The sequence below is a fragment of the Canis lupus genome, chromosome 13, assembly GCF_048164855.1.
Source record: "Canis lupus baileyi chromosome 13, mCanLup2.hap1, whole genome shotgun sequence".
Lineage (NCBI taxonomy): Eukaryota > Metazoa > Chordata > Mammalia > Carnivora > Canidae > Canis > Canis lupus.
The window spans coordinates 59,724,066-59,750,464 of NC_132850.1; the positions used below are offsets into that span (position 1 = coordinate 59,724,066).

The 26,399-nt window shown below is 33.8% G+C and overlaps 1 protein-coding gene across 4 annotated transcripts in view; it reads right to left on the bottom strand.

The window, feature by feature from the left end:
• FSTL5 (follistatin like 5) overlaps nucleotides 1-26,399 on the bottom strand; it is a 683,263-nt gene that overhangs the window by 400,542 nt on the left and 256,322 nt on the right. The gene's annotated exons all lie outside the window — the stretch shown is intronic.

The following is a 26,399-nucleotide window of genomic DNA, read 5'->3' on the forward strand; positions in this document are numbered from 1 at the left end:
ATCGATATATATATATGTAAAATTGGTGAAGGGAATTAAGAATACATTTATTATAATGAAAGCTGAATAATGTATAGAATTGTTGAATCACTATATTGCATACTTGAAACATATATATGTTGATGAACTTATAAAGTAATATCTATCATATATATATTATATAATATTACTCAGCCATAAAAAAGATGAAATCTTGCCATTTGTAACACCATAGAGAAGTGAGTATTATGATAAGTGAAGTTAGAGAAAGAAAAATGCCATATGATTTCACTCATATGTGGAATTGAAGAAACAGGACAGATGAACATGGTTGAGGGGGGATGGAAAGAGAGAGACAAACCATAAAATAGGCTTTTAACTATAGAGAACAAACTGAAGGTTGCTGGATGGAGGTAGCTGGGGTGATGAGTCAAATGGGTGATGGGTACTAAGGAGGGCACTAGTTGTGATGAGCACTGGGTGTTGTATGGAAGTGATGAAAGAGTCACTAAATTCTACACCTGAAACTAATATTACACTGTATGTTAACTAACTGGAATTTTTATTTTTTTTTTAAGATTTTATTTATTTATTTGACTGAGAGAGAGAGAGGAGAGAGAGTGCACAAGCAGAGGGAGTGGCAGGCAGAGGGAGAGGGGGAAGCAGGCTTCCCTTCCCACTGCGCAAGGAGCCTGCCACGGGCTCAATCCCAGCTCAATCCCTGGGATCATGACCTGAACCAAAGGCAGCTTCTTACCCAACTGAGCCACCCAGGCACTCACTGAAGAATTTAAATAAAAACTTGAAACTACAAAGGAAAAATATACATACTCCTATGTTTATTTGCAGCCTATTTACAAGAGCCAAATTTATGAAAGAAACCCAAGTGCCTATCAATAGATGAGTGGATAAAGAAGTGGTATATATACATACAATGGGATATTATTCAACCATAAAAAGAATGAAGTCTTGCCATTTGCAACAACATAGAATGATCTAGAGGGTATAATGCTAAGTGAAATAAGTCATTAAAAGGACAAATGCTATATAATTTCACTTACATGTGGAATTTAAGAAACAAAACAAATGACAAAGAAATAAAGAAAAATCCCCAGATTTGTTTTTTTTTTAAACCCAGATTCTTAACTATGGAGAATAAAGTGATGGTTACCAGAGGGAAGGGGAGGAGGGGGATGAGTAAAATTGGAAAGGGAATTAAGAATACATTTATTATAATGAAAGCTGAATAATGTATAGAACTGTTGAATCACTATATTGCATACTTGAAACTAATACAATGCTATATGTTAATTATACTGGAATCAAAATTTTAAAAAGTCAACACCAGAAAAGTTTTTATCAGTGTAATATTTTCACATGATGCAGAAAAATTAAATATACCAAAGAGCTTCTTATGTAAAATAGCAGTTCTTGTCAACCCATCCCTTCACCTGCCTGAGGCAATATCCATGATACTAAGTAATATGATTATTGCTCTTCCTTGATTTATTAAATTCAGACAAGTTTCATTTAAAAAAATAAATAGAGAAAAATATACTACATTAACACTAATCAAAAGGAAGCAGAGGGATAGCCATAGTAATTTCAAACAAGACAGACTTGGGGATGCCTGGGTGGCTCAGCGGTTGAGCATCTGCCTTTGGCGCAGGGCGTGATCCCAGGTCCAGGATTGAGTCCCATATCAGGCTTCCTGAGAGGAGCCTGCTTATCCCTCTGCCTCTCTTTCTCAGTATATCATGAATAAATAAAATCTTAAAAAAAAAAAAAGACAGACTTCAAATCAAGGAAGTTATTAGGAATAAAGAAGGCCATTATGTAATGATGAAGGAGTCAATTCTCCAAGAAAGCATAATAATCCTTACCATGAAGGCACCTAACAACAAAGCATTACACTCTTTGAGGCAAAAACTGAGAGAATGCAAGGAGAAATATGAATCCACTATCATAGCTGGAGACCTCAACACTCCACTATTAGAAATGGACAGATCCAACAGGCAAATACTCAATTAAGGACATGGCTGACCTCAACAACACCATCAACCAACTGGATATAATTGACCTCTATAGACTACTTCATCCAAAGCAGCAGAATGTACAAACTTCTTAAGCTCTCATTGAACTTTCAATAAGATAGATAACATTCTGGTTCATAAAAAACACCCCTAACCAATTTAAAAATGCAGAAATCATACAGTATCTGTTCTCAGATCATAATGGGATTAAATAACAAATCCATAAAAAAGATAGCTGGAAAAACTCAAACTATGTGGAGATTAACAACATACAAGTGTTAATAAATTCCACTTGATCATGTTGTATGATCTTTCTAATGTGATGCTGATTTGGGTTGGTTGGTATTTTGTTCAGAATTTGTGCATACATAATTAGAGATATTGGTGTATAGTTTTCTTGCCATGCATTTATTTGTCTTTGGTTTCTGGGTAATAATTCCTCTTAAAATGAGTTGAAGAGTATTCTAGAGGGATATTCATATCACTGGATACATATATCAGGGAAGAAGAAATATCTAAAATCAATAACCTAAGTTTCTACCTCAGGAAACTAGATCCTCAGAACCTATTCATCTTGTAACTGTGAAGTTTGCACCTTTTGAAAAAAAGAACAAATTAAATCTACAATAAGCAGAAGAAAAGAAACAAAAATTTAAAAAACAGCAAAGAAATTGAAAATAGGAAATCAATAAAGAAAAATCAAAAGCCAAAAGCTGATTCTTTGAAAAGATGAATAAAATCAAGAAGCCTCCATCTAGGCTTAGGGAAAAGAGAAAGAAAAAAAGAGAAAAAAAAAATGAGAGTGAGAGGAAGAAAGGAGAGAGAGAAGAGAGAACACAAATTAATACTATCAGAAATGAAAGAGAAGAGATTTCTACAGAGCCCATGGATGTTAAAATGACAATAAAGTAATGCTATGAACAAGAATTGGCCCACCAAATTGAAAGTCACATTCTGCCAAGATTCACACAAGAACAAATAGGCAATATGTATAGATATATATCTAAAAAATTGAATCAATAATCTAAAGTGCTTCAAAAGAGCACAAGGCCCAGATAGGTTCACTGTTGAATTATACCAAACTTTTAAAGAAAAATCTATACCAATTCTAAACAGTCTCTCAGAACTTACAAACAGAGCTCTTAACTCATCCTGTGAGGCAGGCATTACCCTAATACCAAAATCAGACAAAGATATTACAAGAAAAGAAAGCTATAAATCAGTATTTCTCATGAACAGATGTAACGATCTTCAACAAAATCTTTGCAAATCAAACCCAACAATGTATAAAAAGAATTATACATAATAAATAAGGGGGATTTATTCCAGGTATGCAAGACTGGTACAATAATTAAAAATCAATTAATGTTACCTATCATACTAGTGAACTAAAGAAGAACAGCCACATGATCATATCAATAAATGAAGAAAAAGTTCTTGAAAAAATCCAACAATGATTCATGATTTTAAAAAAACCTCAGCAAATTAGTAAAGGCGGAAAACTTCCTCAACTTAGAATATCTACCAAAAAATCTAACACTAACGTTATACTTAATGGTGAGAAACCTGAAGCTTTCCCACTAAGATCAAGACAAGATGACTCCTCTTACCACTACTTTCAAATATCAACTGGAATTCCAAATAATACAGTAACAAGAAAAGGAAATAAAAGGCATGCAGACTGGGTTGAAAAAAATAAACTGTATTTGTTCAAAGATGACATGATCATCTTTATGGAAAATCTGAAAGAATCTATAAAAAATGTGGAACTAGTAAACCATTTTAGCAAGGTTGCAGGATATGGGGATTATAAAAGCCAATCACCTTACCACATGATAGCAATGAACAAGGAGAATTTGAAATTGAACAACAATGTAATTTACAGTAGCACCCAAAAATGAAATAATTAGGGAAATTATAAAACTCTGATAAACATATCAAAGAAGAACTAAATAAATGAAGAGATATTCTGTTCATGGATAGGAAGACTCAATATTATCAATATGTCAGTTCTTCCCAATGTGATCCACAGGTTCAATGTAATATCAATTAAAATTTCAGCACGTTACTTTGTAAATGTTGATAAAAATGATTCAAAGTTTATGTGAAGAGGCAAAAGACCCAGAGTAGACAACAAAATATTGAGGAAGAGCAGGACTGACAACCTGATGCCAAGACTTATTTTAAAGCTTAAGTAATACTTACATTATATTGACAGGGATGGAACTGGAGGGTATTATGCTGAGCAAAATATGTCAATCAGAGAAAGATAATTATCATATGGTTTCACTCATTGGAATGTAAGAAACAGAGCAATGAGTCATAGGGGAAGGGAGGGAAAACTGAAGGAAAAGTCATCAGAGAGGGAAACAAACCATGAGAGACTCTTAACTATAGGAAACAAACTGAGTGGTGCTGGAGGAGAGGTGGATGGGGGGACGTGGTAATTGGGTGATGGTCTTTAAGGAGTGCAGGTGATGTGATGAGACCTGGGTGTTATACACAACTGATGAATTATTGAACTCTACATCTGAAACTAATGATGTACTGCTATATATCGGCTAATTGAAAATACATAAATACATAACTACATTAATAAAATATGGTGTGGTATTGGTAAAGGGAAGATAAGTAGATCAATGGAAGAGTCTAGAATGCTCAGGAAGAGCTCCACATAAATATACTTAGCTGATCTTTGATAAAGAAACAAAGATAATACAATGGAAAAAAAAAAAAGGTTTTTTTAACAAATGGTCCTGCAACAACTGAATACCCACATGCAAAAAAAAGAAAAAAGAATCTGGACACAGACCTTCCACTCTTTACAAAAATTAACTGAAAATGGATTATGGATTATAAATGTAAACATAAGATGTAAAACTATGAAACTCTTAAAAGATAACAAAGGAGAAAAGCCAGTGATCGTGGGTATGGCTTAACCTTTGTTACAACCCCAAGGCCATGATCCATGAAAGAAATAAAGAAGCTGAATTTCACTAAAAATAAAAACTTCAGTTCTACAAAAACATGATATCAAGGGAATGAGAAGACAGGTCGTAGACTGGGAAATAATATTTGCAAAGCAACACATCTCAAAAAGAACTGTTCTCTAAAATATACAAAGAATCCTTAAAACTTAACAAGAAGAGAATAAACAACCTGATTAAAAAATCGGCCAAATACTTTGACAGCCACCTTACCAAAGAAGATACACATATGGCATATATGCATATGGAAAGATGATTAATACCAGATGTCATCAGAGAAATGCAAAATAAAACAACAACAGGATACCGCTACGCTCCTACTTGGAGGGCCAAAATCCAGAATCCTGACAGCAGCAAATGTTTGCCAGGATGTGCAGCAACAAGAACTCTCATTCACTATTGAAGGGAATGCTAAATGGTGCAGCCACTTTGGAAATCAGTTTGCCATTTTCTTACAGATTTAAACATATTGCTACCATATAGTCCAGCAATTGTGCTCATTGGCATCTACCCAAATGAGCTGAAAACTTATGTCTACAAAAAGCTTACGCACAAATGTTTACAGCACCTTTGTTTACAACTGACAAAACTTGAAAGTGACAAAGGTCACCTTCCTTAGGTGAATGGATAAGTCCTCGTGGTACATCAAGACAACAGAATACTACTTGGTGCTCTAAAGAAATGAGCTATCAAGCCATAGAAAGACAAGAAGAAATCTTAAACGCATAATATTAAGTAAAAGAAGCAAAGCTGAAAAGGTGGCATAACGTCGAATCCACCTACCTGATGCTCTAGAAAAACGATGAGGACAGAAAACATGGTTAGGGGTTGCCAGGGGTTGGGAGGGGAAAGGCTGGGCAGAGCACAGACAACTTTTAGGACAATAAAACTATTATATATGACACCACAATGGTGGATACGGTTATTATGCATTCGTCAAACTCTAGAGTGGAGCACACCAAGGGTGAAGTCTAAGGTAAATCATGGATTCTGGATGATAATGATATGTCAGTGTAGGTTCCGGGATTATGAAAAATGTAGGGTATTGACATGGGGGAGGCTGCCCAGATGTGGCGCGAGCAGGAACACAGACACTCTCTGTGCTATCGGTTCAATTTTGCTGCAAACCTAAAGCGACTCTAAAAATAATCTTAAGAAAATAACTGCATAAGTGTATGTACCTATAGTACTTTAATCTCGAATCCATAAATTCTTCAACTCTCCATTGATAGTATCAGTAAGGATTTATTTTTGAACCGAATAGAATCAAGGGAACTAGGTTGAATGAGACACAATCACTTAACAAGAGTTGGAAACAAAACATTCTTTAAGTTCCTAACTTATCAGGAATTCATTCGGTTGTATTAAGCATATATAAATTGTGTCCTCTATCCATTTCATTTCTCATTGTCACATTAAAACTGAAACTTGGATTATATTCCTTTTTTTACTTTAAATTACCTTTATCCTTAAGAGATGTTATGATAAATGGAAACTATAGAATATTAATTTACAACAAATAGTTGAGTTTAAGATTGAGGGTAGTCCTAGTTTTCAGACATAGTAATAAGACAGAAATCGCTTTGTCTGTGTTAAATGAGTGCTCCTACCGTCCATTTTTTTAAATCTTCAATTGATCCTTGTCATATTTTAAGATCCTAACAATGTAGCCCAATTTGAATTTCTGCAATTGAAAACTGAGAAAATTCAGGAGAAAGTTTTAGGTGAATTATTCAGTGATAGTCTTTGCAGCTCATCTCAATTTTAAATATTTGAATAATTTCTATGACTGAAGAAGAATGATCAGTGCAAATGATATAAATAACCATTAAGGGGACATTTTTGATTGACAGCTATTCCCCAAAATGTTCAAAGTAAAAGGCAGTTATTATCAACAAAATTATTGAATATAATAACTTGAAGGGTGTAGTATAGTCTAAAATCAATGCATTTTGACACACAAGAATGATTTTTATAAAACTTGCCATTTAAATTGTCATGAGTTGGAAAAAAATGTGGCTAAAATCATATTTAATTTATATTTATATAATTTGGATAGTGAATAAAAGTAAACAAGGGAAGTCACTTGAGCCGCTTCTTTCCTCAATACATTTTTTTAATGGTATAATTTCACTTTTGGGAAGCTAACTGCATTTTGTACATTGCAGACAAAGTAAGCCTCAAAAAAAGAGTACATACAGTGATAAAACAAGAAAAGAACATAACAAATAATCACTGCATTTCTAATATTTTTGTTTGTTTCCTTTTTTGATGTGTGTGTGCGTGTGTATGTGTATGTACACGTAAAACACATGAATTCATCAAGAATTTAGATTAGTTAGGTAACATAACTAACGCCACAGGAGTCTACTGTTATAACAACATGAAAGCTATCAGAGGAATGATATGGAGAGTTATTGAAGGACTTTGGAATAATATAACTGGTTAGCCGGAAGACCTAACCAGTCCTTGTTTTATTTCCTTTAATAAATTGTTATTTCTAAGACACATATTACATACCAGCTCTTGGAGTAGACACTATTTCAACAACTGAGGATACTATAGAAGTCTGCACTGTGAGGAAATGCTTATCTAGTTTTGGGAAAGAAACAATTAAAATAAGTTTTATAATTCATTTTGGATAGCTGATCAAATTAACTTTATATTAGAAGAAATTTTTATTTTCATAAACAAGAGACACTAAGATAAATATCCTCCATATTCTTTAATCAAATTTAGAATTAGGTAAAACAAAGCCGGTACTTTAAAACATATGAATATACTGTGAAATAGGCCACAACAAATTACTCCACCATCTCCATACACTTTTACCTTTATCTGAATCTGAAGGTCATCACTAATAATTTATCACAAAGCTCAGTATATTCTGAAAAGCCCACCGCCTTTGTAGGATGCCATTTAAGGATATACACGAACTGAATCTCATATGAACACACATCACAGATATTTGTACAGCAATTCAAGAATCCCTGAGCTGTAAATACAACAATCCTAATGTAAGCTATCCCCCACAAAATGATTGTGGCCCTGATTGGAACTTCAGCATTTAAACATATTTTTCAAGCATGGTCAACTTAACCTTTAAAATAAGTAAATTCATGACTGCTAACATTTTATTGGTTGGTAATTTACAAGTAATGCAATATTTAATGGTTCTGAAGAAAGTCTGTAGCAAATTTTCAAATCCCAAATCCCATAACAGCATTAGCAGGTAAGGCTGCGAGTCATTTAACCTAAATTAATGTTGCTTGTTTTCAAGGGTATCACACAGTTATTTAAGCGTAAATTAAATTAAACATTTAGACCTCTGACCAAGAAAGAGAAAAAAATAGCAGAAAGGACAACACAAAAACAAAAACAAAAACAAAAACAATGCTACTTTACCCATTATTGCCAATCTTGTCTTGTCAAAATATAGGAACATTTTTTGATCATTTATGATTTGTTTCATGAGTCAGTATTTCATTTCTGAACTTCTCTGTTATGTCTATCTGTCTATCCATCCTACTTATATAAGTGGGTCTCCTTACTTTCCCAACTTTAAATGCTTCTCAGGCTTTTTCATCTTTTGCTCTAATATTCTTTATGGTATGTATAGCATCTTTTAAAAGCTTTTTTTTAGGACAGCCCAGGTGGCTCAGCAGGTTTAGCCCCACCTTCGATTCAGGGCCTGATCCTGGAGACCCAGGATCGAGTCCCACGTCGGGTTCCCTGCATGCAGCCTGCTTCTCCCTCTCCCTGTGTCTCTGCCTCTCTCTTTCTGTCTCTCATGAATAAATAAATAAATAAATAAATAAATAAATAAATAATCTTAAAAAAAAGAAATAGGATCTTTAAAAAAAATTGAAAAAAAGGTTTTTTTAGATACATTTCTCTTAATAGTTTCTAGAATTTACTCCAATATTTACCTACTTTAATACATAGACATGCATAAAGTTGATGAGCAATCTCACTTAATGATCAAATATGCACTCATATTCAATTGTTAACCTTCCATTTTAATTCACTTTCTCCCTAAGACTAGTTTTCATCAGACTGATTACAGTTAAACTTCCACAGGAAAGTGTTCTGTAGGGACCAGATATAGTATAGTTCATTCATTTTACAGGTGAGGACATCTAAGTCCAGAAAGAATGATGCCTTGTCAAAGCGCCAAGCCTCACCCACTCCCTGAGTATAAAAAACATTCAAGCTTTTTTTTTTTTTTTTTCTTCTCCCATTAACTCACTGATTTCACAAAAGTCCAACTGGAAGTTGTCCCAGTTCTACTCTAGTAATATAGATAAGGTCATGTGGCTGTTAGAGATTAATTCATGTTCTTCAAACCCAATTCTTTTCCTTCAATGCATACACTACGCTTCATTTCCCACCCTCGCTTGAAGTGAGGTGCAGCAAGTGACCGAGTGTGGTCAGTGTGATGTAGTAGAGTGCTGCGTGCCACGTTCAGTTCCGCTCCTGAGAATCTCCCAGCAGTGCTCCTCATTGCTTCTCCATTCACTGACTGAACGGAGAGAACTTACAGGATCTGATATAGATCAGAGGTCTGACATGGAAGTGACCCGGGTCTCTGAATTACAACATGAAGCAGAGTCCAACTAAACCTGGAAAATGCATATTGGACTATAATAGGTACAAGCAATAACATTTTATTGTGTTACATCACAACTGATTTCGGAATTTTTTTGTTCTAGGAAGTAGCATACTTGAGTAATAAATATGTATCGATAATAAACATTGATTACTTTGGATTTTTGCCTTTGGTAATTTTTAGGAGAGAGCTTTGCCAGAACTTTCACTGAAGTATACATTAATGAAAATGCCGTTCTTATTTAAAAAAAATAGTGAATATTCTAATGGATAATGGCTGGCAAAAATGTGAAATTGTATTTAATATATACTTAAATTTTAGTAATTAATTTTTACACTTTAGGTAGTCAAATTGGTGACAAATTCTGTCACTGTTCTGTTGTAGGATTAAATTGAAACAATAATACACAAAATATCTAGTTAGTGCATTAAATTCTTTTGGCTTGACATGTTCAGTAGCTTTGCTATCTCTATTAAAAATTATTTCAATAGGGCACTAAGTATATATGTAGTTTTATATAGATCTGATGTTTAGTTTTCTATATATTTCAACTATTGCATCCTTTATTGGAAAAAAAAGCATAATAGTAAGCTATAAATACTGGAAATTATTATTTTTATGACTTTAACTCACTGAGGATTCAAATTTCCTTTACAAAATAATAAACTCAGGATTTCTTTATGGGTCATCTATGTATACAGTATATTCTTTTTTTAATCTTTTCACAAAACATTTCAAGAAGAGAATTATTCCTGTGTTCCAATAGCTATTGTTATTTGAATTTCTGATTTTGGTTGTAGTAGCAAGAATTAATTTATAGATGTAAAAAATATGTATAGATGCAAATACAAAATATATGTTTTTTTGTTGTTGTTTATAACACTTAGCAAACTATCTTAGATTTAGCAAAGCTTTGGAAAGCAATTTATGATCACTTATCACATAGAAGAGGTCTGAATGTTTCCTTTTTTTAAAAAAAAATTTTATATATTTATTCACAAGAGACACACAGAGAGAGGCAGAGACAAAGGCAGAGGGAGAAGCAGGCTCCCTGCAGGGAGGGAGCTCGATATGGGACTCCATCCTGGGACTCTGGGTTCACGACTTGAGTTGAACTGATAGTTCAACTGGGACTCTGGGTTCACGACTTGAGTTGAAGGTAGACGCTAACCACTGAGCAACCCAGGCATCCCCTGAATGTTCTTCTTTAAATAATATTTAGTTTTGTTCAAAGAAAAAGGCTATTGGAATGCCTGGGTGGCCTAGCGGTTAAGCACTTGCCTTCGGCCCAGGGCGTGATCCTGAAGTCCCGGGATCAAGTCCCACAGTGGGCCCTGCATGGGGCCTGCTTCTCCCTCTGTCTATGTCTCTGCCTCTCTGTGTGTCTCTCTTGAATAAATAGATATTTTTTTTAAAAAGGTAAAAAGATAAAAGCTCTTAGAGTAATACATTGAAATCATTTGGATATCATTTGGTTGAGAAATCCAGGGTGATGGTAATTCATGTTTGTCCTTGAACATCCTGGAAAAGCATGAAATAAATATTTTAAAAGGATTATGATAGCCTTATTTGAAATGTAAGTAAATTCGCTTACATGCAAATAAGTTGTTTCTGCTCCTGTTTCTAATGTGCATGTATAGTCCAGCTGATTGAAAAATATGATAGAAATTTGGGAGTTAAATGACCTAGGAATACATGCCATCTTGAATCACTAAATTCTACACCTGAAACTAATATTACACTGTATGTAAACTAACTGGAATTTAAATAAAAACTTGAAAAAGAAAATATCTGCTATCTTTGCTTACCTTCTAACAGAAGTTTTCTCTAATAGACTTTCCATGAATAATTTTGCCTCTTTCCTATAAATAACCATAAGATTTTTTTAATAAGAGAAAAATTAAAAAAAAGCTTTCTATTTCTATGATAGCAAAAATCTATGTTTTATAATCTGATCTTATAATTTTGAAATATATCAGCAGGTAAGAAAGTTAGTATCAATAACAAAGACACTGAAGTGGAGATTCCAGCTGAAATGATTCTGAACTATATAAGATTTACAAAGTAATACATCTCCATTTTTATCCCTCTTTGCTCTCTGTGTCAGGAAATGGAAATGAATCCACCTATATAAATATTTATAATCAGCTCCGATGAACTCTGTTAAGATATAAAACGAAAGAAATTCAGGGGCATCTGGGTGGCCTAGTTGGTTAAGCATCTGACACTTGATTTTGGCTCAGGTCATGACCTGAGGGTTATGAGACTAAGCCCTGCATCAGGCTCCGCAATGAGCATGGGGCTGGCTTAGGATTCTCTCTCTCCTTTTCCCTCTGCTCCTCCCTGCTGCGTGCACACCCTCTCTCTTGCTCTCTAAATAAGAAAAAAAAAAAAAAAAAAAAACAACTAAGGAAGTTCACATGCCACAATTTGCCTGATTGGCATTTAATGGATGTACTTTATTAAGCTATGGGTTGATGGCATATTGAAGATTAGATACAAAATGATGTCAAATATCATAAATTTAAGATTGAATAGCCTTTGTGTAAATCTTATGTCCCTATTAACCAATGATATGAAACAAATCTTCAGAATAATATATCTATTCTTTTATTTCCAGGATTATTTTGCATAAAATGAGGAAAAAAATAGGTGGAAATACTTTGGACCAGTAAAATGATTTGTAAAAATCAGTTATTTAAAACCACACGAAGAGTCTGTTTGAAGAAGTGTTGTCACCTGTGTCTTTTTCTATTTATCTATCCCTTTATTTTTTTTAAGATTTTATTTATTTATTCATGAAAGACACAGAGAGAGGCAGAGACACAGGCAGAGGGAGAAGCAGGCTCCATGCAGGGAGCCTGATGTGGGACTTGATCCCGGGGCCCCAGGATCATGCCCTGGGCTGAAGCTGGGGCTAAACTGCTGAGCCACCCAGGCTGCCCTCTATCCCTTTATTTATACTGTTTTGATCCTATTTGTTTTATTTGGCAAAATTCCCCCTGTTCAAGTCATTCATTATTATCTATGCCATTCCTGAGGAATTTACTCCTTATTTTAAAATTTTATTTCTTTAGTTTTGTGATCGTTCTTTTATACACCCAGAATAGGATTAAGAAAATTTAGAAAGTTCTGTTCTCTTCTTTAAAGACAAAATATATTTTTTTTTCTATTTGCAGAAATATCAGGGTAAAGTCAGAGAAGACAACTTGCTTACTAAGAGAAGGAGTCTGGTATAATAATATTAGCAATGAAAAAGAGACGGTTTACACATATGATTTCAAATCCTCATTTCTCTACTTAAATTAACTAGCTCTTGGTCTTGTAGTCAGTACTTGATCTCTCATAAACAAAATAATCTCTCATAAGTAATACGTGGGTAATACCCCCAGCCTATGATGATGTTTTTGATTTCATGCAAAATCACATTTGCGGTCATACAGTTAGAAATCTATAAATTATAGACGCATCAATGCTTCGGGGAAAATTTTGAAAAAATTAAATTATTCCATCTTTTGCTACCCATATGATGAGTGAATTGGCATAACACTAATAGTGCACACCTTATCCAGTCAAAGAGGGATTTCATTATACCCAACTTTCAAAGCATGCCTTTAGGTAACGCTACAAAAATCTAAATGTGTCTTGATGATGAAAGACCTTTTTACGCCCAGCAGGAAGAAAAAAAGGTGGGTACTGTTTCTCCTATTTACCTCCCAACCGCCTACTCCCTTCCTTCCCAACTCTTGAGACTTAATGATATTAATCATCCTCTTCAACACAAGTTTCTGCCATCAGAGAAGCCCATTTGAATGATCAACTTTACATGACAGTGTAACTTCCATTTTTTTGAGATCTTCATATCAGCTCTCTCTGATTGCTGTGCTTTCTTATCAATCATACTATTCTTTGAACAACTACCAGCTTAGACTTTAAAATGACCACCAATAACCACCCCATCTTCTACTAACTTTTCACCTTAAATCTGCTCTCATTTGCAATGACAGCTCTACTGAAGCTGGATGTTCATTTTGTTATGTGGGAATAAAAATCTCAAGTTATGTCATTTTAGTCATTAAACTATCAGGATGCATTCATTTTGCCATTACATGATACTTCTAGTAGCGCAGTCTAAAAAAATAAAACAAAACAAAACAAGGACAAAAGTTTGTAAGTTTAACATTTTATCATTCTTTCCAGTTCATACTTATTACTCAGAACACCCCCAAAGCTTCTTTGCCACAGAGATTTTAATCCTAGCAGTCTCTAAATATAGAAACCCTGTAGAAGTCTATAAATTTAAATATATCTATGTAAATATTCTCCACAGTTTTTCAAATTTGAAGAATTAACACGAAATCAACTGCAAGAATTTACTATAAACTCTTATGAATTTTCATATCAAACTATAAGTTTATTTGGTAACTTTTACAAATGTGAAATGCCTTTATTTATATGTAGAAAATTAAAATGCTTTGAATATTATGATTTCTCGGCCTATTATTCTAATAATTTAAATTAGCAGTTAAAGAAGAATATAACAAGCGGAAATTCTTCATATTTTTTTTGAAATATATGCCAGGCATTGCATAACATTTTATACCAATATTTTATGCTTTGCTTAAATTTTAACTAAAAGTAATTATTCATATATTTCAGTACATACAATGAAAGTGTTTGCTACAATGTTGTACTCTTAGGCTGTAAATATCCGTATCTGCTTCTTGCAATAAACAAAGAGAAACCACTTATTGTATGATACCAGTCTGTGTTTTCCCACCATAGCTAAAATTTCTGTTTTACCACTTAGTCATACAGTAAAAAAGACGGATGTAATCCCCTTACAGCCATTTACCATCTGGTTAAACAAATACACTTAAAGATACTTCTGCAATTGTGATCAAGTGACAGCAGATCTAAGAACAGACAGAGCTTGGACTCTAAAATGATGATTGTACAGCTGTAGTTAGCATCATTAGAGACCAATAAAATCTTTATGTTCCGTTTGGATGGCAAGGACCTTTATCAAAGAGAAGCTCAAATGGCTAAATAACAAAGAAATGATCCATTTAGCAGTTGTTTTAAATTTAAGGCAGATAATGGAACTTCTAAGTCATAATTAGCTTTTAACATTGGAAAGATTGTTTTCAAGTTCTATATTCCAATCTGATATTTTAAACGTGTCTTCTTACCATAATTCTGTGATTATGGTTTAGCTTCATTTTTTTTAATGCCATCAATGTAAGCTAAAGCATCACATAATAATTAACAGCCAAACCACTGAAATTATCAGAATGCTTTCATACTATCCAATTAAATAGCACAATAGAGAAACAAAACACCAAATGTCTTTTGCCTGGTAAAAAAAAAAATAAGCAGATATACACTTTTGTTTGCTTATCAGGTAATTCAAAACTGTTTCTGAACATTGGATATTTATCAGGTTCTCTGTTAACAGGATAATTCCTGGGAAGCTATATAAGGTCCATTAAAACAGAACAAATGAGCACAGCATACTGCTGACTGATTTACAATATGAGCAGTAATCCCTTTGAAATCACACTCAGGAATTTTCAGTGCTCAAAATTGACATCAGCAATTTTTATTTATTGGCTTTTTTTTTTTCTTTCTGTAAAGATCTGATACTCCTGGTGCCTAAATATTTTAATGATGTTCCGGACTGGAGGGTAAAACCGACTTACCACTTCTGCAAACATAATAGTCGTCAGACTTCTCTAGGGAATGCCTGCAGAGCTTAGATTCTATCCATTGCAGAAAACCAGGTATGTTTTTCCATATAGGCAGTACTATAAACGTAATGAAGGCAGAGGCTGGTATACAGTTCTCAGTTTTAGAATTTTACGTAAAGAGGAAACTACCATTCATCTAACTCAACGTTATAACCATGAATGTGGACATTTAAGTCTGAGATGAGTGTCTGGATAAAAATCACACAGTAAGAGGTAGCGCAGAGAATAATGTCAGGCCTCCCTGACTCCAGAGTTCCGGTTCCTGTCCTTTACACTAGAAAAGTATGAGTCCTGACTTTAGAAAAGTCAGAATTCTTCTTAATTCATGCTCACATCATTACTGGACCACAATCAGAGTCCATTTTAGTGTGGTATTTGAGAAACTCAAAAACAAAAACAACCTTTCTTGGTCATTTCTATGTGTCTGTCTGTGAATAAAGATCCACATGCTTTTCCAAAATATATTCGTGAGACCCACATGCACACCCGTGTTAATTTATGCAGTGCATATTTGTACTATACCCCATGTTATACAGGAAGCTCCTCTAAGACAGGAGATTATTTTCTTCGAGAGTGTGCACCTTATTTAGAAAAGCTCCCTTGGCTATCTCAGTACTTGCCAAAAGTAAATCAACACTTAGAAAACTCAATCATAATGATAATTTGCATGTACAAGGTACTTACTATGTGACAAGCGCTGTGATTTGTGAATTGTGCTCTTACAGAAGGTTCAGTCAACACAACAACAGTGTGGGGCAGGTATTGTTATTATTCCCATTTTGCAGATAAGAAAATTCAGACTTGAATGTTGGCAAACTTGCCCAAGATCTCACCACTAGGAAGTAGCAGGAGTACAACCACCAGGTAATTTGACTCCAGTGTCCTTTCTTCTAACCACTTAGCTACACTGAATTCCATGATTACAGTTCAATATTGTATTAGAAATGTCCTTTCTAGGCTGTCTGGGTGGCGCAGTCAGTTGACCGTCCTACTCTTGCTTTTGGCACAGGTCACGATCTCAGGGTTGTGGGATCGAGCTCCACGAGGGGCTTTATGCTCAGCATGAAGTCAGCTTGAGATTCTCTCTCTGCCCCTCTCCCCCCACTTTTTCTAAAATAAATAAATAAACCGTTAAAAAAGAGAAATGTCCCTTTTTCTGCATGAATAAGGAAAAAAAATCCATTGTCACACTTCTTTCTACCTTTCAAAGAAGCATTAATTAAAAAAAAAACAATTATGTGTCACGTTCTTTTATTTGGAACCAACTTTTAAGTGAGATTTCTGATTCACATTTACTTGAAGAGCTCGGTTAAGTTGCAAGATTTTCCATACTGTTAGTAAGTAGCAGGGATGGAAACTGAACCCAATCTTCTGATTTTACCTCCAGATCTATCTTAAGTAGAGAAATTGAATTCATACAGAATTTTTTTTAGTTGCCTGAGACTCCATCCAAAGCAGGTGTAATTGTGATGCTATATATGATATATCAGAGAAGAAATACAGCAAAAAGCAAAAAGGAAAATTATAAAGTTAATTACTTTCATTCACGTTAGAGTGCACTTACCTTTGTGCCAACCACTAAGATAAAGGTGTTTACACATTATGCTGTTTAATCCTCACTACAGACTATTAGAATTATTTTTATGTGTCACAATATTTTTGCATTTCTTAATTATTGACCAGAGGACTAAGTGGCAGTGGTGAGTTTCAGAATGAGTGTTCTGGAATCCAGACCTTGCATTTTTCTGGTGAGCAACAAACAGAAATACAGATGAGTGTATCTGCTGCTTTCTTTCTTATATTATTTTCCCTTAGATATCTGACAATATTGCACTTTATCACTGATATAGAACAGCCACCTGAATCACAAAACAGTATTATTTTCCTCCTCCACCTATATATGGTTATGGAAATATACGGTTGATACATAGGATCAGTATATGTCTAGATAATTAATCATGAATTTCAGTTTAATCTTAATATTTTTGATATGCTGTCATGACCCTTGAATTCCATAATAATGCTAACCTCTCTAAATACTGCCCGTAATAATGTAGGTATCTTTTGACATCCTCATTGTTTTGCTATTTGAACTATTTCATTCCTTAACAATGGTAAAAATGATACAAAATTGTTTTGTGGGTGAAAATGGTAAATATTAATAATTTCTTATTTTTTGAACTGATAATATTATTTCCTAAAATTATTTGTTATGTTTTGACCTGTTATAAGGTAATATTTTCCTAATTGATGTCACCAATGTATTAATGCTATATGAAAATTTTAATTCAAATGCTGAAGAGATGTTTCCTACCCCACTGCACATGCACCCAAATTAGTATTAGAGCAGATTAATGTAACTGAGAAAAGTTCATATCTTTGGTTTTGTTTTACACTATATTAAGAATTGTTTTCCTTTCTCAATAAATATTAATAATTATAATATATGCAATGGAGTTTGCATCTAGTAAGGCTGCAGCTGCATAAGCTGATAAAACATGAAAATTTTGATATCTTACACCTGAAAAAAATATTTTTTTTTCCTAATTAGGTAATTGGGCCTTATATAATTGCATAAGAAGAATGTTTATCAAATTTTTTTACAAGATTCTGTTCTTATTCCCTTAAGACTTTTTGAACTATAGGGATTTTATTTTGTATATTTACATTTCACATTTTTAATTCTGGTCTGAAAGCACCAACTAATACATGAAATATATATATATATATATATATATATGAAACATATATATGAAGTTTACATATATGAAATTTGATAAATACATATGATACATGAACCTTTTCAAAGTAGTAAAAATGTTAATATTATATATCTTTAAAATAAGGAAAATATCAAACATTAGAATTCAACTGGATCATCCTGTCTGTGAATTAATCTTTTTGGAGGAATAAATTACATATTTCATTCAATTTGTTTGTAATAGGTAACTGGGGGAATATAAGTAATATATATTTTGATAACATATATATTTTTTAAAGTAATTCATTCTTTTTTTTTTTTTTTGGGATTTATCTACTGGGTAAAGTTCCTAAGTTCTTTGTGGCAATATTCCTGTAACTTATAGTGAAAATCTGTTGTTGTTTTTATTTTAATTAATAGGCCAATATTTAGAAAAGTTTGTGTTTACAGTGAAATTGCATAGCACAGAGAGGTCCTTCTATCCACCAACTCTTACATTTTCTTCTATTGTTAACATCTTGGCTTATTTTGGTGTATCTGTTACAATTAATGAACTGATAGTGATACTTTAGTATTAACTAAAGTCTATAGTTTACATTAAAGTTCAGTCTTTCTGTCATACAGATCTATGGGTTTCGGCAAGTGCATAATGTAATCATCGTTACATTATTGTACAGAGTAGTTTCAGGGCTCTAAAAATCCCCCAGATTTCACCCATTCAATACTCCTTTCATCTCTAAGGACTTGACAACACTAATCTTTTTATTATCTCAATAGTTTTGCCTTTTCCAGAATGTCATATGGTTGGAATCATGAAATGTGTAGCATTTTCATTTAACAATATGCATTTAAAGTTCCTTTAAGCCTTTTTGTGGCTTGATAGGTCATTTCTTTCTATTTATTTTTATGTACATATAAATATGCATATTTATTTATATGCATATATCATATTTATTGTATTTTATCAGTATCATGATATTCATGTTAAAAATAAATGTAATATATAAACATGTTCCCTATATTATAAATATATTATCATTTATATTATAAATTAAAATATATGATATAAATATATTAACATTTCAATATATCTTATATTCATATTTATATTATATATACATATGTATTTATCACATGGATATGGTAACTTTATCTATTCACCCTTTAACAGATATCTTGATTATTTCTAGTTTGAGGCAACTATGAATAAAGCTGCTATAAATATTTGTGCAGGGTTTGTTGTTTTTTGTGGATGTAAGTTTTCAACTTGAGTGGACAAATACCTAGGTCATATGGTAAGAACATGTTTGGTTTTGTAAGAAACTGCCAAACTGTCAACTATTTGGTGTCAGAGAGTTTGAAATTTTGAAGCCATGGATATTATAACAGTAGGGCACATTTCTGACTATTCTACATTTATGTTTTAAAACTTGCATCTATCAACCCAAAGTATGCTTTCTTACTTTTTAAAATCAGATATTAGTTCTCAGGAAACTTTCAACAGTTATTAAGATATGTTCAAATTCTGAGTATTCTGAGGCTAATCTATGATTAGCCCAGTAATAAATCAGGTCTATGGTACACTGCACAGAGAGAAAAAGTATATAATTCAATCTCCTTATATTCAGATTGCAAGGAGGTATAATTCAGTCTTGAGAGTTTAATTACTACGAGGTCTCAACTGTAAAGTGTAATTCTTATATTTTTTTAAACAACCAAAATGCAAAAGTCACTAAGAGGCAGCAAATGGAAGGGTTCCATTTTATGTAGAATCCATGTGTGTCAAGTCCTTTAGAAACAAACCACCATTTGTTATTGTCAGTTTGGGAGTATATTTATTTATTTAGTTAGTTAGTTAGTTTAGCTATTCTAATAGTCATGTATTAGTATCTAATTGTTATATGTATTTGCAATTTCCAAGTGAGAAATGATGTTGAGCATCTTTTCTTACACTATTTGCTACCCTCTTATCTCCTTTATTGAGATGTCCATCACTGCTCAGTCTCTATCTCCTTGCCTCAGCTAACTACATTATAGTTTTCTTTTAGGAAAATACCCTTCATCCATTCCATATCCTCTCAGATGGAGTAATTCCATCTTTAATATTTGAAGCAGGCCTAGCATAGGGAGTGAGGTGGTAGGCAAAGAATCAGGAATATCACACAACCCAACTGTGTCAATTATGACATTCTCATTGGAATCTGTGTGAAAGAGAAGCTATATTTCCATTGGACAGGAAACTAGGAAAAATGAAGTCACCAGGTGCTGGAGACCCATGAGAAAATGTCTACAGAACCATGAGACAATGTCTGCTGATATGTCTGCCTCCTGCCTGTCAGGTAGAGCTGATGCAGAGGAGCACAGAGGCAGGACATGGACAGAGGACACACATATAAGTAGAACCTCTGTACCCAGCAGTATTCTACTCTTGCAATTTTAATTGTATATACCACTAAATTTCTTAGTACTTGCTCAATCCAATTCATTGGATTTTTCTGTCAGGTCTGAAAGCTGTTATTAACAGATACATTCACACATAGATGTCATTCATTAAAAGGCCTAAAATTCTTCTGCCAGTCACAGCAGAACTTTCATGAAGCCTCTTCTCTCTTTCTATCCATCTAGTTATTGCAGCTAATGCTTATTTATTGAACATGAGCTATGTGTCAGATACTGTTCTAGGGTTTGAGGGTATAATGAAGAAAAATCATAAAAATGTCTCTGACTTCATGAAATGTCATTTTAATGGAAAAGAAAACCCCAGAAAATCAGACAATACATGTCAACAAGTAAGGAAACCAAAGACAAGTAAACCCCTTGAGACTTTTGTGAAAAACAAAAACAAACAAAAGCACCAAAGCAACTTGCCCATAAGAGCTTCCTCATTTGAAAAAACATGCTAACAGGGGCATCTGGGTGGCTCAGTCGGTTAAGTGTCTTTCAGTGTCTGCCTCCGGCTCAGGTCATGATCCTGGGGTCCCAGGATCAAGCCCAGAGTCAGACCCCCTGCTCAGCAGGGAGTCTTCTTCTTCCTCTCTCCTTCTCAAATAAATAAAGTCTTTTAAAAACATGTTAATAGCATTACCACCAAAGTTCTGAATCCAGGAATGCAAAAGTGAGGCTGTAGAGTGAGCTTAGAAAACCTCAGCTTTCAACAGTAGTTGAACAAGCATATCATGTTGTCCACAGAAGACACATTTGGAGAGTCACAGAACAAAACCACACGATAAAGGAAGCACAGGGAGTGGCAGGAACAACCCAAAAAGCGACTAATAATGAATTTTCAGAAAGAACAGAAAACCCTTAATAAGCATAGCAATGGGTGGACACTGAGCCCTGCATAACGTGTCTGTGTATACCTTGAAACATAAGATTGAAACACTCAAAACAGTAAACTGTGGTATTTGTCTGGTTCTATATGATTAGTTAGCACAATTCTCAATTGTCAAGAGATTATAGAATAGTCAAATATGCCTGGTATTATCTATGCTATTTACCTCTTTAGAAATCAGTTAGTCATCTACTCAGGCCATCACTGTTTTCCTACACTAGTTTTATTGTCATTATTAAAGACATCTAAAGGATATTTTTGAATGTGTGTCCATTCATTCTTTCGTTCATTCATCACACATTTACTGAGTGACTACCTCAACTCTAGACTTGGCGTAGATGATCTACAAGAAAGCTGTCCCTGCCCTCATTGAGATTACACTTTAGTAGTAAAGCCTGTCGAAAACCAGAAGACATAAATCAGTAGTAATATTTCTGGCAATATTTCAAATGTATACTTAAAACATTTTTAATCTTAAAACAGGAGTACATTAATACACAGTATTTTGAAGAAAATATCAAAAGGTGTCTTATAAATGGTATCCTGTGAGGAGGTGAGAGCTGAATGAAGTAAGGGAACGAGCCCTGTGCAGATCTGAGGAATAACGTTACTAGTGGTGCAAAAACGGGGAATGTAAAGGTCCTTAGGTAGGAGTGAGCTGCTGTGTTTTAGTTCAAGGATAACAGACCTGAAGGCTGAAATGAGTAAGCAGTTAGGAAGAGTTATAAAAGAAGAAAGACATTGCTACGTACTGATCAGGTCACATGAAAACTTCTGGATTGTGGCTAAGACACTGGATCTTGTTTAGGGTATCAAAATGCATCTGGGGTGTTTTGAAAGAGAGAAACATAATCTTGGGTTTTATAACTTTCATTCTGATCCTTGAAATCGATATATAGTTAGAAAAAAAATTAACTAGAGTAATACTGGATTTACATAAATTAACCTCCAGTAAAGATGAATATTTGTGGAATGTTTCTAATCTTATCTTTAGTTTCTTTATCTATATATCCTCTATTACACGATAAATTTAATTGTTCTCAGTCCTTTAAAATATCCACTAACTTAATAGTGTTACCAATTATAAATTATACATAACATTATTTTGCCTAGTTTTTAATGTTTAATGACTATTGTACCTACCTAAAACACACTCCATAAAATCCACTTACTATATAAAATCATATAATATCTAATCTGATAAGTAAGCATTTATTCAAGTCCACTGTGAGAAGATGGAGAATCCCACAGACATATTTCATGTGTTAATAAGCGTCAGCCAAATTATTTTTCTCTGTTTGTTACAGTAGCCGAGAGAGGTTTTAAATACATAATATTTAAATGGTCAGGAAAGGGAACATATGCATATTTAAAAAATAGATAAAGGCTAAATTTGAATGTAACAGCAATTCTTTTTCTTCATCTTCAACGAATTTGTGTCTTATTAAAGTGAGGATGAAAGGATTAGCATATAAAGCCTTTCTTTGGTACATAATTTCCAAAAGAATACATTTTGTGAATATACTTAATCCTTGCTACTCTCACATCTGCTACGTTAAATTTTGCTAGCATGCCCACCAATATTAAGATTTTGATAACTACTTTGATATGTTTGAATGGTGAGGTCTAATTAATCAGCAAAGTCAGGCTACTCACCCTAGTGAGAGTTGACAGTAGACTGTATTAAACACCTTTTCAGGATTTTTATTGTGATGGTTTTAATAGGTGTTATTCCTACAGGATATCAAATCCCAAGCTCTAACACTTTTTTTTTTTCATGTAGTTCATTCATTTTTTTTTCTTTTGATCAGGTTATTAAGTCTTCTATAACTTTCCCTCCTCATTTTATGTGCCAGCACTTTTAACACATTTTAAAAGACACTATTGATGTGACTGGTCCCAAGTGTTCTATTCAACCATAATTTTCATTTCCTTCTGGCATAAAGAGATAATTTTTTTAAAAACCTTCCTTTTCTATACCCCTCAAAAGCCATTACACTTTTGTACCATAAAACTAAGAAACATGAGAAACCCTTTTTATTCATTCATTTCCTCAAGCATTATTACATGAAACCACCCTTTCATTTATTTTTTCTTTAGTCCTACTCCATTTTAGGTATAATGTATTAAAACACCCTTGTAACTATATTAGACCTTTAGCAAAATGTGTGTGTGCGTGTGTGTTTTTAACAGCTACAGTCATACATCATGTATCTTAGGTATAATACCTTAATATTTTTATAAAATTCTTATCAAAAGATCAGTTATTGATGTCACAGTGGATTTCCCCCAAATTAGACATCAATGTGTTACTGAGGGCATGGGGCATTGGTGTGTGTGTGTGTGTGTGTGTGTGTGTAGAACTATAGGTATTAGCCTTCCTCTCTTGGGGAAATAGTAGACATTTTCTTAAAGTATACTTAGTCTTTTTTTCTTCAAAAGCACAAGGTGCATAGATCAATCACTAATTAACTGAAATTCAGACACTGCATGTCCCTGACCACCCAAAGCCTTAAAGTATTACCCTGGGCCCCTCATTTATCTTCTAAGTCTTCAGTCCTTGTTTCAATCATGTAAAGAGAGCAGAAGGGGAAAGGCAACTTTATTATGGTGATGGAAATAGTATTGCCTGACAAACTTAAGAGGCAAAGTTTTGACGAGAAAAGAAAAATTTCCTTCAATATCCTAAAGTGAATTAGAAAAGTCCTATATGAAAAAAAAAAAAGATTATCTTTGTCTATACTCTCAAATTCTAAAACTTTAAGGAATAAGTTTTCTCAGTTTTCATTATAATTTCCAGACCTGTTTTTTTTTTTGTTTTTTTTTGTTTTTTGTTTTGTTTTGTTTTGTTTTGTTTTTTTTTATTTTAATTTCCAGACCTGTTAACTTAGATTCACTAGCAGACAAAATTCTGATAAATTGTCACTTTTATTTAGTTTTTAAAGATTGATTGATTGATTGATTGATTGATTTAGTGTGTGAGTGGAGGGAGGGGCAGAAGGAGAGAAAGAAAAAAATCCTAAGCAGTCTTCCAGAGCGAGAAGCCTGACACGGGGCTCCATCCCACAACCCTGAAATCAGGGCCTGAGGAGAAATCAAGAATGAGATGTTCAACTGACTGGGCTCCCCAGGCTCCCCAGTCATGTCACTTCTAAACTTACATGCCTGGGCAATTGAGGATCGATCTTAGTGTAAAATTACAGGTGCACAACATGTGATGATTTTTCCTCAACACAGTTAAGGATTCAGGAGGATCATTCTTAAACGGCTCACAATTTAATCTGTTCAAGTGCTTTAGAATTGATCATTAGAAATAAGAAGTTTATTTTCTCAAAATTCAACCCATTATTAATTAGTGCTGAGGGCTAATTACTTAAAATATCCCATTATTCTCTTTCTCAGAATAAGAAAATTTATTGTTGAAACTTTAAGTAATTTATGCAAAGCAATACTAATAGTGTTCAATGTATATAAATTCTTTTTTTTAAAGGGTAAGGGCATGTTTGGTATTAAGTAGAAACTCGGACCAATAAAGATTTACTATAAGTTATTTTTAGAAAACCAGAGACTACAAAAAAACCTATGAAATACACACATTTTAACTCCTGACCCAGAATGTGGCTGACGCTGAAAGCTTCCCAAGAACCTACGTTTGGACAATGTTTTAACCTGTGAGGTTGGCATATGAACTCTGAAATTAGAGCCCAACCTGTGCAAACCTGAAGTTAAGTTCAAAGAGTTAAGGTTCTGAACTCCTGAGTCCGTAGAGAAGGCACAGGTTTTGTGAAAGAAGAGTGGGAAAGAAGACTTGAATGTCCTGAGAAAAAGACATACTTAAGTGCCCCAAGAAAATGACAAAAAAACCACCCAAGTCATATCCTATGAATGTTTTGATACTATTAATGATAACCATCTTTAACCTCCTTCATTCCTAGTTGTCAGTGATAAGATGAAGTAATGAGACTGCGCCGACATCTAGGAGTAGAAAAAAATGACAGCAGTAGAATGACAAAAACAAAGGAATTCAGGGTAAGTGCTTCGGTGAAAAGAAGATAAATTTTTGAAATAGCTAAAGGCTCTAGCTCAAATTGGTCCATTCACTTTAATTTGATTGGAAATAAGGTTGGAATAGAGGCTGCTTTTTATGAATTTAACAGTTTGGTCCTTCTGAGCTTTTCTTAAGAATAGGGTCAGGAGATTGGGTTATAAATGGGGTTGATGCCTTGGCCTCTGCCAAAAGCCACAGAGTAATGGCTTTTTTTTTTTTTTTCCCCTTGTCAGGGCCACTGCTTTCAAGTCTCAGAGAACAGTGGAATGCATTGGGCAGGGAGGCAAGGAGGACTGGGGCAAGGTAGGGTAACAAGAGGCTTTGAGTACAAACCACATTCTGAATCTGCATGTAAATGTCCTAAATATTTAGGATAACCTAGGGTCAAATATAGTAATCCTCCCCTCCCTATTGCTTATAACATCTGGATGTCTAAAAAAGATATTGATTGATTGATTGATTGATCGTGGTATTCTGGTGTTGAAATCATTAGAATGACATAGAAAAGGCATGGCATGATCTTTCTCTCATATATTTATTGATATGTTGAAATGAAACTCACTTCCATGCCTCCTGCTTCCTGTAGATGTAGACGCAGCACTGACAAATTCATACAGGAGCCCGTGTGCATGTTTACTATGGAGTTAATGAACAAAGCTGTTGCTGAGTCCTATACTAGCTGTTTCTGAGCTATGGAGATTGTGCCAATGTGTCATGTAAATGTTTCCACTTGTTAAAATTTTTAAAGGCCAAAACATGTGCTGTATTATTCAAGCATATTTTTCCCCAGGATTTGAAAGTGATTTTGACATAAATTTAATTAAACCCCCAAATCCTACTCTTATGTTTTGTAGACTGTCATCACAGCTAAATGCCATAGTTATTATTCCAAACTCTAGAAAACACATCCCATACCAACCTACATATTCTTCTATATTTCACTAAAAGTGCAGCTGATTCG